The sequence below is a fragment of the Chinchilla lanigera genome, unplaced genomic scaffold, assembly GCF_000276665.1.
Source record: "Chinchilla lanigera isolate Chin_1 unplaced genomic scaffold, ChiLan1.0 scaffold00199, whole genome shotgun sequence".
Lineage (NCBI taxonomy): Eukaryota > Metazoa > Chordata > Mammalia > Rodentia > Chinchillidae > Chinchilla > Chinchilla lanigera.
In genome coordinates, this window is record NW_004955600.1 from 111,220 (window position 1) to 121,732 (window position 10,513).

The window sequence follows — 10,513 nt, forward strand, 5'->3', positions numbered from 1 at the left end:
CCCACTCACACCCTCAGCTGGGCAAGCAGAAGCGCCAGCTCTGTTCTTGGATTAGAGCTGGGAGGGCCGTGGGCTGGGATTCCCATGAGGAACAAGGTTTTGAAAGATGAAAAATCTTCCGTGGCCATGTGCATACAATGTACGCAAGGCAGCATGAGGAGCTGACAGTAAACACACGACACTGTAATGCTGGTGTCAGTTAGAAGAGCAAAACCCACCGCGAGTGTGGACCTGGGCCAGGCACGGCTGCAGGAGTGTTACTGCAGGGACTCATGAGTCACTGCCACCCAGTGCAGGAGGGACTCAGGGAGACCGCAGGACAGGAGCCGTCTGAGGCCCAGAGGACGAGACTCCTGGGGTAGAGCCCCGGGACGGCATGGCGCCCATGCTCCACACAGTTCCTCCACAGGGCCCGGGCTGGCCATCTCCCTCCTCACCATCAACATCTTTTCTTGCAATTAAATCTGTCTGCAAGGACGACTGAGTGAAACACAGGTGGCCTCTTCCCAAAGCTAACCTGGGCCTTCCTTCACACGGTTCACTTTTGATTATTTTTTGAGTCCCTTTCAATTGACAAAAAACAAAACAAAACAAAACCCTACCAATGAATTTTTGGAGCAAACACTGTAGGTCAATGTGCGAACTTCAGGCTCAGAGCGGGTGACATTGCCTATGGTGAGTGTGCTGTGCCGAGCGCTGCCCCCTCATTCTGCAGTCCCCACTGCCCTCTCCCACACAGGCCCATGGGTCCTACTATGGGCTGACTGTGGGAGGCCGCCCTGCTGCTGACCGTGCGGTGCGCCCCAGCTGGCGCTGCTCTCCACCCATCTCCTTTCACTGCGGCTTCTCGGCTTGGAGCTCGGACCATCGAGGTCCCCCTGGACCTGCTGCCCAGCCCCCTTCCCGAGAGCCACTGGCTCATGGAGGCTGATGGTTGCTACATTCTGGTGTCCCAGACATGCCTTCCACTGAAAGACAGGGACTGGCTCTCCTGGAGTCCTGACAAGAGCCTGTGCCTCACCACGCAGGGCTTCCCCTTGCCATGCCAGGCCCTGGTCTCCATGGTGACAGTGATGGCTGCCACACGTTCAGTTAGGCTCGGAATCTCCCTGAGCTCCTTTGAAACCTTCATGAGCAGCGTCCCTGGCACAACCAGCAGGGAGCGCTGCCCACTCAGACTCCACAAAAGCTTCAGTGCCAGGCCCGGTCTCTTTTTCCAGAACACTGGGCAAAGAGAGATGCTACATGTATGGAGGATATGATAGGGGACACAGCGGGACCTCATCAAAATGGCCTGGCCTGTTCTTAAGAAAAGCAGACCACTGCAGGCCTTCAGCAGGAACTGGTAACTTGCATTCTGCCCTGGCCCCATCCTACTCCTCGCTATAAACTGAGAGAAACAGTTTTGCATTCAAATGGAAATGGAGGGCAAAACCCAACTTCCACCTTCCTAGGAATGCATTTATCCTTTGATAAAAGGAAGAAAAGAACCGCTTTTGGAGACCAGTTCATTTAGAGAAAAACAGAATCATATATCATTTTGGTCTCTGTGAACCTACACAACTCACCACATTTCGGCTCCTTGTGGTTCAGGGAGCCAAGAGCTGCTCCAGGTCTAACAGAATCTCATCTGTGGTCTTCAAATCACAGGTCACTCTCTCCCATCCGAGAGCTCATATCCTCTTCGAATTCTTCCACATCCAGTTCAGCCCCCAGATCTGGGCTGAGCGGTTCCACCATGGTGACCGCGGTGAGGTCAGACAGACATCCAAGGGCTGTGGAGAAACCCAAACACAAGCTGGGGTAAAATCCAAGGGAATCAAGCTGAGCTTGGTGGAGCTCGCCTGTCAATATGGCCCTGGAGGCTGAGGCAGGAGGATCACTGTGAATTCAAGGCCAACCTGGGCACATATTGAATTCACAGCCATCCTGGGCTACATAGTGCAACCCTGTCCAAACAAGCAAACAAAGAGGCAAACAAACAAACAACAAACGAAACAAAAGAAATCAGTAGCTTGGGTCAGCACTGAGGAGGGACAGTAAGAACACTGACGGACTCACTGTTGGGAACAAGATGATCCACACCCACAGCACTTGCGAATTTCATGGACAAATCCAGGTCCTGAATCCGAGTTCAGAGCAGAAGATCCCGCCTGCGCTCAGACTCAGGCTCCAGGGAGTCTGTTGTGGCCGGGCTGCCCTGGCAATGGTTGGCAGTTACCTCGGAGAACTGGAAGGTAGTGATGTCACGGAATGCCGGAGCCCCTGCCTCCAGCTGCCCCTGCTGTGCTGATACACAAGGCCCAAGTCCCCTCAGAAAGTCACCACTGATTAGGAACTGGTGCTCATCCACGACTCCCAACAGTCGTTTACCCTTGGGCGGAGCGCAAAAAACTCTTTCCCAAAAATCCCAGGCATATTTCTCAGTGTCCACGCTTCCACATGTACAACACCATCCACACAGAAATCATTTTGCAACAGTTTACGTTTCTTTAGGGTGGGCTGGAGGGTACCTCGCCATGTCTTTATCACTAAAACAGTTCTTAGGGGTTTGGCTGAAATCCAAACTGTAAAGCTAAGCAAAGGTAAACATATATACTATCAGGGAATGATTCTCTGAATACTTTCCAATTGTTTGTGCTTGTTTGTCTGTTTGTTTGTTGAGACCACTCTTTCCATATAGCTTACACTGTCCTTGAAATCGCTGTGTAGCCCAGGCTGGCCTCAAACTAACAGAGATCCTCCTGCCTCAGCCTCTCGAGTGCTGCGATTAGAGACGTGCACCACCACTCTCTGCATCACCCGTTATTTCTAAAGCCATGGAAATGTGTAGAACATAAAGCATCCTACAACACTAGGATGTTATTAACTCACTAGGGCTTCACTTTTCTCCATTCATCATGTGATCCCGGCTAGCAGAAGCACTTTATGTTAGCTCCTTGGGAAAACTGTTGGCTTTCCTAAAGCTCAGCTTGGCATCGCTACATTTGAGCCTCTGTCTCTAGGATGAGTTCCTTGTGTGGTTTTCTTTTTTAATGCCACTGAATTGCGATTTCTGGATTTCATTTTAGCTCCAACAGAGCTTTTTCCAGCTGACAACGTGAGTAAAATAGCTCACCTAGGAAACCTTGAATACTTAAGAGTTTATGTTCAGGGGAGACGCGAGAACAGGAGGGCCGTTCATGCCTGCATTCAGTTCACTGGTAAGGAACAAAACACCTCCCTTCTCAGCTGTGAGTAGACACTGGTAGCAGATAGGTGCATGCCAGCTAACAGAAAGCTACTGACCATGGCGAGATTCTACAAACATAACACGGTAAGGGCATGGCCAGGAACACAGCTGTGGGGCCCAGGGACACGAGGCTGAGGCTGAGGAGGGGAAGCCTGCAAGAGGGGGTCCGACCCCTGTCACTGTCTCAGCACTGGCCAAGGCATCATCAGCCTGCACTTTCAGCAGAGATGCTCACAGGGCCAACACCTCCCAGGTTAGTTGTGGGAATCCCAGAACGGGGACAACAAGAGTGACCCAGAACCACAGAGCACCCATGTCCAAGTACAGGAAGGAAGGCTGGACCAGCTCCTGAGAAAGGGGCCCCTTCACCCCACACCATCCTCCAACTACACCACGGGATGTCAGTGGTTTTCAGATGATCTCAGACTGAGGACAGCCCTGGCCTCCATGGGAAAAGTATTCTTGGAGAAAAACTAGAGGAGAAACTTAGAGGAGGTGATCACAGAGCCTGGGCTACAAGTTTGGTGTCCGGTGGGCCCATGTTTGTACCACACGCCCTGCCCTAAGGCTCCACACAGGGTTGATCTGAGCAGCTCCTTTTCGGTTCCAAAGCGCCTTCTCTACTGTCATCCACTCACTTTAAACCGGGTCACGCTTTCCCACTCTCACCCTGGGATCTGTGTTCTTTCTTTCCCAGGAGTCACAGTCCTGTTTCCAGGCAGGCTGAGCAGTGCAGAGCTCACCCTTCTGGGAGGTCAGCAGAAGTGAGAGGTCCTGTCAGTCATCGGGCATCCTGGGCCCCTCACGAGGCACCTGGGCAGGACGATTTCTCCAGAAGTCTCAGCGCTGCTGAAGGCCACCAAAGCACTCTCCCTACACCAACATGGACCCCTCTCCTGCACTCACCCTGCCTGCCTCACTTTCCCTGCCTGATCTAGACCTTGACAGGGATTAAAAGCCCAGCCTCAAACTGCTCAGGCTCTGCAGTTCATGTCTGTGTGGCTTCTCTTAAATCCTACTCTCTATATCTAACTTTCCCCCAGGAGAGGAAACCATGGACGGAACCCACACTCAGTGTGTGTGAACCCTCACCTGTGGGACACTCTCTGGAGAGCTTCCCCAGGCTCCCTCTGTCCTAAATCTTCAGGAGGCTGTGTCCCATCACTGTCTTCTTCCCTTCCTCCAGGATGGGCTCAGCAGTGTCCGTGGCACACGTTGACACCCACAGTACTGAGAGTCCTTAGTGACCCTGATGCAGGCACGCTAAGCTCCTCGCAGTAAGGGCTGTGCAGCCCACCTCAGGGTGCCCGTGTAACCAGCACAGCGCTTTCACCTCAGGGCCGCAGATGCACTGCCTGAGCGGATCTGCTGCAGATCCAAGCTCTGGAGCTCAGTAGCGCTTTTACATCGGCTGTGCATAGAGAGGGCAACACCAGGACCACGGCAGGGGCAGGCGCTAATTCTGGTTTCCATAGAATAAAAATTACTGTTGTTCATCCACTTGAGCATCATAAATACAGAGTTCTGGTCCTATACTCACTCCTATGTTTTCACTACAAACATAAAAATTTCATTTCTGCATTCCCGCTGGCTTGATCCGCCAGTGCTCCCTGCGTGACTGTCCCGTCTGGCAGCTTTAGCACTGTGGGAGAAGTGGCATAGTCATGCACGGGACCATCATACCCGTAGCACCGGTGGTTCGAGCTGACCAGCGGTGAGACACACAAATTGTCTCTGTTGTATAGGGGTTAAATTTTCCACCCTATTTCATTTCAAATATGAGGATAAAACAAGCATTACAATTTTAGGAATATGGTCATTATATAACTTGCCGTCATTCAGGGAGAGAATAGCGAAGGTGAAAAGCTCTTAACAGACAGAGCTGAGAGCATCAGGATGATGTGGCAAGGATGAACCTGCAAGTCTCACTGAACTTGACCTCCATTTCTCCTGCTGAAGGGAACACAGTCAGGGGACACTGATGTGACCTTCCTCATCCTCAGACCTGCACAGTGGGAATGGCTTTCAGCCAAGCTGGAGCCCAGGAGGCGGTGATACTCTGAGAGGTCACAGTCGTTTCCTTCAGACAGGTGCTGCAGCTGGTGGAAAGCGAGGTGGAGAATCAGCACACACGTTGATGCAGTCCCACCCAGCAGTGGCTTCCCTGTCCCAGTCCCTCTCGTCCCTTGTTGGTTTCCCTGTCTGAAAGCTCTGCGGACAGATTTTGTGTCTCCGTAAGCACAGCTCCCAGCTTAGGCCTGAGCAGCAAGTATGAGGGAAAGCACAAATGTGGCTGCAAACCTCCCATCACCACAGGGACATTTCTGCCCATGTAGCCTGTCATGGGCGGGCTCCTTCTCCGGGAGGAATCCATCAGCTCCTGGGAGTGCAGCCGCCCACACAGCCCCGCCTGGTGAAAACAGGACTGTGCTCAGGGCCGGGTCTGCTGGGTCTCCTTGTCACAGTGTGCAGCATCTCTGTCCTGCCCACCGTATTCTGTGCTGCTGCCCGGCCCCAGTGCAGGGAAAATGTCACACGGTGCTGGAACTGCTGCTGTCCTCCCTCTCATGGCTTAGGCATCCTGTTAGAAACACTGAGCATTTCCCAAGTCTGTGAGAGTTGCTGCCTGCAGACCCTGACCCGCTGCCAGCGGAGAAGGACAGGAGGAGTCTCTAGTTCTGAAGCAGGAGTCCCCTATCCCGCACCTCCCTACGTTAGAGCAGAACTACTGAAGGTGCAGTTTCCCCCTTCTCCCACCAAGTGATTCCCTCTACTCTGGTACTCACCTGCCGGGCATCTGAAATGAGGGCTGCTCCAAATTCTAGTCCCTGGGGACTATGCGTGGGGACTCAAAAGCGTCTCTTCGATCTCTTGGAGTTTGTGCTGCCAGGCCACGTAATCCTGCTCGAATTCACCCAGGAGAGTCCATAGGCCAGGTGCACGAATCCACTGTGGAACTCCCTTCCCTCCCGACTGCACTGCTCGGCGAGGCTGTGCCTGGAAGGCTGATGGACATGCGACGTCCTCAGATTGCTCTAAAGTTTCTCAGCCGACTTTGCCTCCACAGTTTTGGTGTCCACCTAGTCTACCACGACCATCTGCATTCTTAGGAATTTTCGCCCTCCATTTGGTCCCGCTTTCTTCCATCTGCCTCTTCAGTTCTGGTTTCGCAGGATGTGGGCTCGGCTTGCTTCCTGTAAGAGACACAGGTCTTCGTGTTGTTTTCAGCCTCTGAGTAACCGCGGCCCCTGAAGAGCACTCAGACCCTTCGCCCAGACACTGGCTGCACCGGTGAGGCCTCTCTAACCTTTCACCTGATGCAGGCCCGTCCAATCCTGTCTTCCTCCTGCAGCTTTTCACATGCTAGGCTTAATGCATCTATCCAGGGACAGCTCATGCATGACACAGTCTGAGACCCTAATATTGATAGAGGACTGCAAAGACCACCATACGCATAGAAAGAAAAACCAACTCCAGGGGTCCTTGGCCTGTCACCCATCAAGTGCATGATCTAACCACCTGGACGCACCTGGAGCACACCTGTTATTTCAGCACTTGGCAGACTGAGGCGGGAGGATCGCTCCAAGTAAAAGGCCAGCCTGGGTTACAGGGTGAGTTCAAGATCTGCCTGAACTGTATACCACGACTCTGCCTCAAGGAGAAATGAAAGCATGACTTGTGTTACTCCTGAGAAACTACAAAGTATTGCTGAGAGTGGTGAAGGTGACCTAAGTCAGCGGGAGGGGGGTAGATCTTAGCAGGTGAGTGAAGGCTCAACGTGAAAAGGTGTCTTTTAGCCCCCAAATTACCTTTGCATTCCAGGCCATTTTCAACAAAGCCCAGCATATTTGTGTGTGTGTGTGTGTGTGTGTGTGTGTGTGTGTGTAGACGAGTGTGCACACACAAGCACTAGCAAGCTCTTTCTAAAATTTAAATGGAAATGCAAATGGGTGAGAGTGCCAGTGAGCTGGAGTAGAGGAGGCGCAGTGAGGACTTAGTCTTGCAGCTGTGAAGGCCGAGGGAGGGCACACATAAAGGGCCATGTGGGTGAGAAGGGCCATATAATTGCACGCAAAACTGGGGGACCCTCCCCAGTCACCAGTGAAGTGGTTTTGTGGGGCATTGGCACATCCCAGTCTACACCAAAAACCAAGAGGTGCAAAGTACACAACTGAAACCCTGATCTCATGGCTTGGAGACCTTGAACATTCCACTAGGGTCCCTCAGTCCTCAAGGGCCTCCTGGACTCACCAGGACAAACACCTCTGCTTTCATGCTGTCCCCAGCTGTGCCCACCCAAGCTGCAGGCTTCTCTTGGTCACCACAGCCCTTTGGGAGGATTTTGCCCAGGCACCAGGAAGTCTTGAAGCAAAGGCAAAGCCAGGGCCGGGGAAGGAGCTCAACAGCACAGCACCTGCCTGGCAAGCGCAAGGCTGAGGGCGAGTTCCACCAACAAAACAAAAGAAACAGGCACAGCCAAACAAGCCACTACCTGTCATCATGAAGAACTGACTGGTGAGCTGAACGCTGAGAGAACCAGCAACTCCCCATGTAATTCCTGGGGGCAGAGCAGACTACCCATGACCCCACCGCAATTACAGTCTGTGTCTCCACCCTCCATATGCCAGTGCAGACAGGAGATTGTGACTCAGAAAGCCCACAGACTGCTAACACCAGTTTTCATGTTTGGGCCCTTCCTGTACACGCCCTGTGCCACATGAGGTACTAGAGCAGGAAATCCAAAAACTGCTGACACCAAGGTGTGTATCTGGGCCTTGCGCATGCACTGACCTCCTGAAGGTCACAGAAAGAGGAGGTCCATGATCACTGCCAGCGCAGCCCACTTCTGGCTCCTGTACATGCCCTGAGCTCCCTGGAGACATGGAATCACATGGTCCACGAACTGTTGACCCTGTGGTTCATGTCTGGTCTCTGCCTGCACCCTGAACTGCCTGGGGACACAAGAACAAGTGGTCCATGATTGCACCACCAGTGCAGCCTGCTTCCGGGTTGTATGCGTGCTTTAAAAATCAGAGAGTGCCCTAAGACCACTAAGGAAAGGAAAGGAGCAGTTAATACAACAGGCAGGATAAACAGGAGAAGGGAAAACAACAAACACTGGGCCCAGCAGCAGGAGAGAGCTCTGCTTGCACTATGCAGCTCATCCTTCTGAAAAGAACTGATAGTGGTCTTGTGGGTTGTACACAAATTCTGCACGGCAACAGCTCGTGACAAGGAATTAGACTAGTAGCTCTGCCAAAAAAATTAAGATATGTAGCCCCATACTATGATGTCTTTAACTTTTTGGAGAAGATACCCAGAAGGAGAGTAACTGAGTGAAGTGGACTTTCTTCTTTTAGTTTTTTGAGGAATCTCCACACTGACTTGCATGGTGGTTCTACCAGTTTACACTCCTACCAACAGTGGAGAAGGGGTCCCTTTCCCCTCAGCCACACAGGATTTGTTACTATTTAATTTCTTCATGAGAGATGGAATCTCAGTATTGCTCTATTTGACATTGAAATGGTCAGTGATATTGACATTTTTACGTGGTTATTGGCCCTGTATACTTCTTCTGAGAAGTGTCTACTCATTTCAGTTATACATGTGCACTTTATAGCAGCACAGTTCATGATAGCTACATCTTGGAGACAACATACATGCTCATCAGTGGTGGGCAATGAAAATGTGGTATTTACACACAACAGAGTTCTACTCTGCCACAAAGGAGGATAAACTTGAGTCATTTGTAGGAAAATGCAGGCACCTTGAGCTCGTAAGGTTAAGTGAAATAAATCAGACACCCAAGCTTAAATGTCCCATTGTTTCTCAGGAGAAACCCAAAATATACATAAAGAGCAAATTAGGACAGAAACCAGGAAATAGTGAGGCAGATCTTTAGCAAGTCGGAAGAGGACCAAGAGGTGGAGGGAGGAGAGAGGGAGGGGAAGGGAAGGTGATGAAAGGGAATGAAGATGTGCTGTGTCCATGCACCAACTCCCCAGGAGCAAGGGAGTCATAATGTGCTGCAAACACGAACTAATAAAAATAATGTGGATGCTGTTTACATACACATATACAATAATAATGACATTATCATTATCCAGAGATGTGGAAACTATCAGCTTCCATTAGGCCTTGAAAAACCTGTACCCGAATACATGCTGCTGAGTGGATCACACAGGTTCAGAAAAGCCTCACATCCACCATATCACTCAGCTCCCAAGAGACCCTGAATGGTAGCATCCCAGGCAGCACAAGCAACAGAACCTGGCAGCTGCTCTGGGCAGCCTTGTCCATAAGCCACCACTGGCTTTAATTTTCACTGGGCCAGGCAGGCAAATGTGGGGAGAAGCTGAAGCTGGATATCAATCACACAAGCAGGGGTGGAGCAAGGCCAGTCGTGAGAACAAAGAGCACCTGAAGTGAGCCACTTGAACAAGCTGTTCCAGCTCAGAGAACATGGAGAGCCTGAGGCAATCCAAGCAAACAGGTTGCTAGGCAGAGGAGACATCAACCTGCCAAGTGTGTAAATAAACACGCTGCAGTCAATGTGCAGTCCCTTTTCTCCCACTCAGAGAGAACTCCACCTGACCTCAGCTTTGTTTTCTAACACTTGTCTTTATTTCTTCATCCTCCACTGTGTTTCACCATGAAAATTTTGAATGCTGCACTGGATGGGGCAGAGAAGAGACTCATCTCTAGTGCCACACCAGTGTAACAATGACCCACGGACAGACATTGCTTAGTGTCCTCCCCCAACTGCAGGTTACCTGAGGAAGTTTCTGACCTCAGGGTCAAAGTTATCTCCAAAACAATCCTGCATCCACTCTAACACAGAGACTAAAGGGTAAAGTGAGGCCTTGCATGCCTCTATCCAGAAAAGGACCAGAAAAACTACAGACAGAGGGCACTGGTGGTGTAGCTCAGTGGCAAATGTTTGTTGAGGATGTGTGAGGCCCTACGTTCCTCCACACCACTGCAAAGAAACAAACAAAAAACAAAAGAAAAAAGTTGGGGATGAACCTGCCAGAAGGCTGTACAGTGAAATGCTGGGATCTGAAGACACAGCTCTGGGTATGGTGCTTACCTAGCACGGAGAAGGCCCAGAGTTTAATCTGCAGTACCCAAACCAAAAGCAAACAAACAAAAAGAAACAAAACTTCAAGCAAACATCCAAATGTGCACAGACATGGAATAGACTTAATTGAACACTCTCAGAGCATCTGAATGGGTGATGATACCTCATCACAGATACCTCACTGTAAATATCACGGCCAG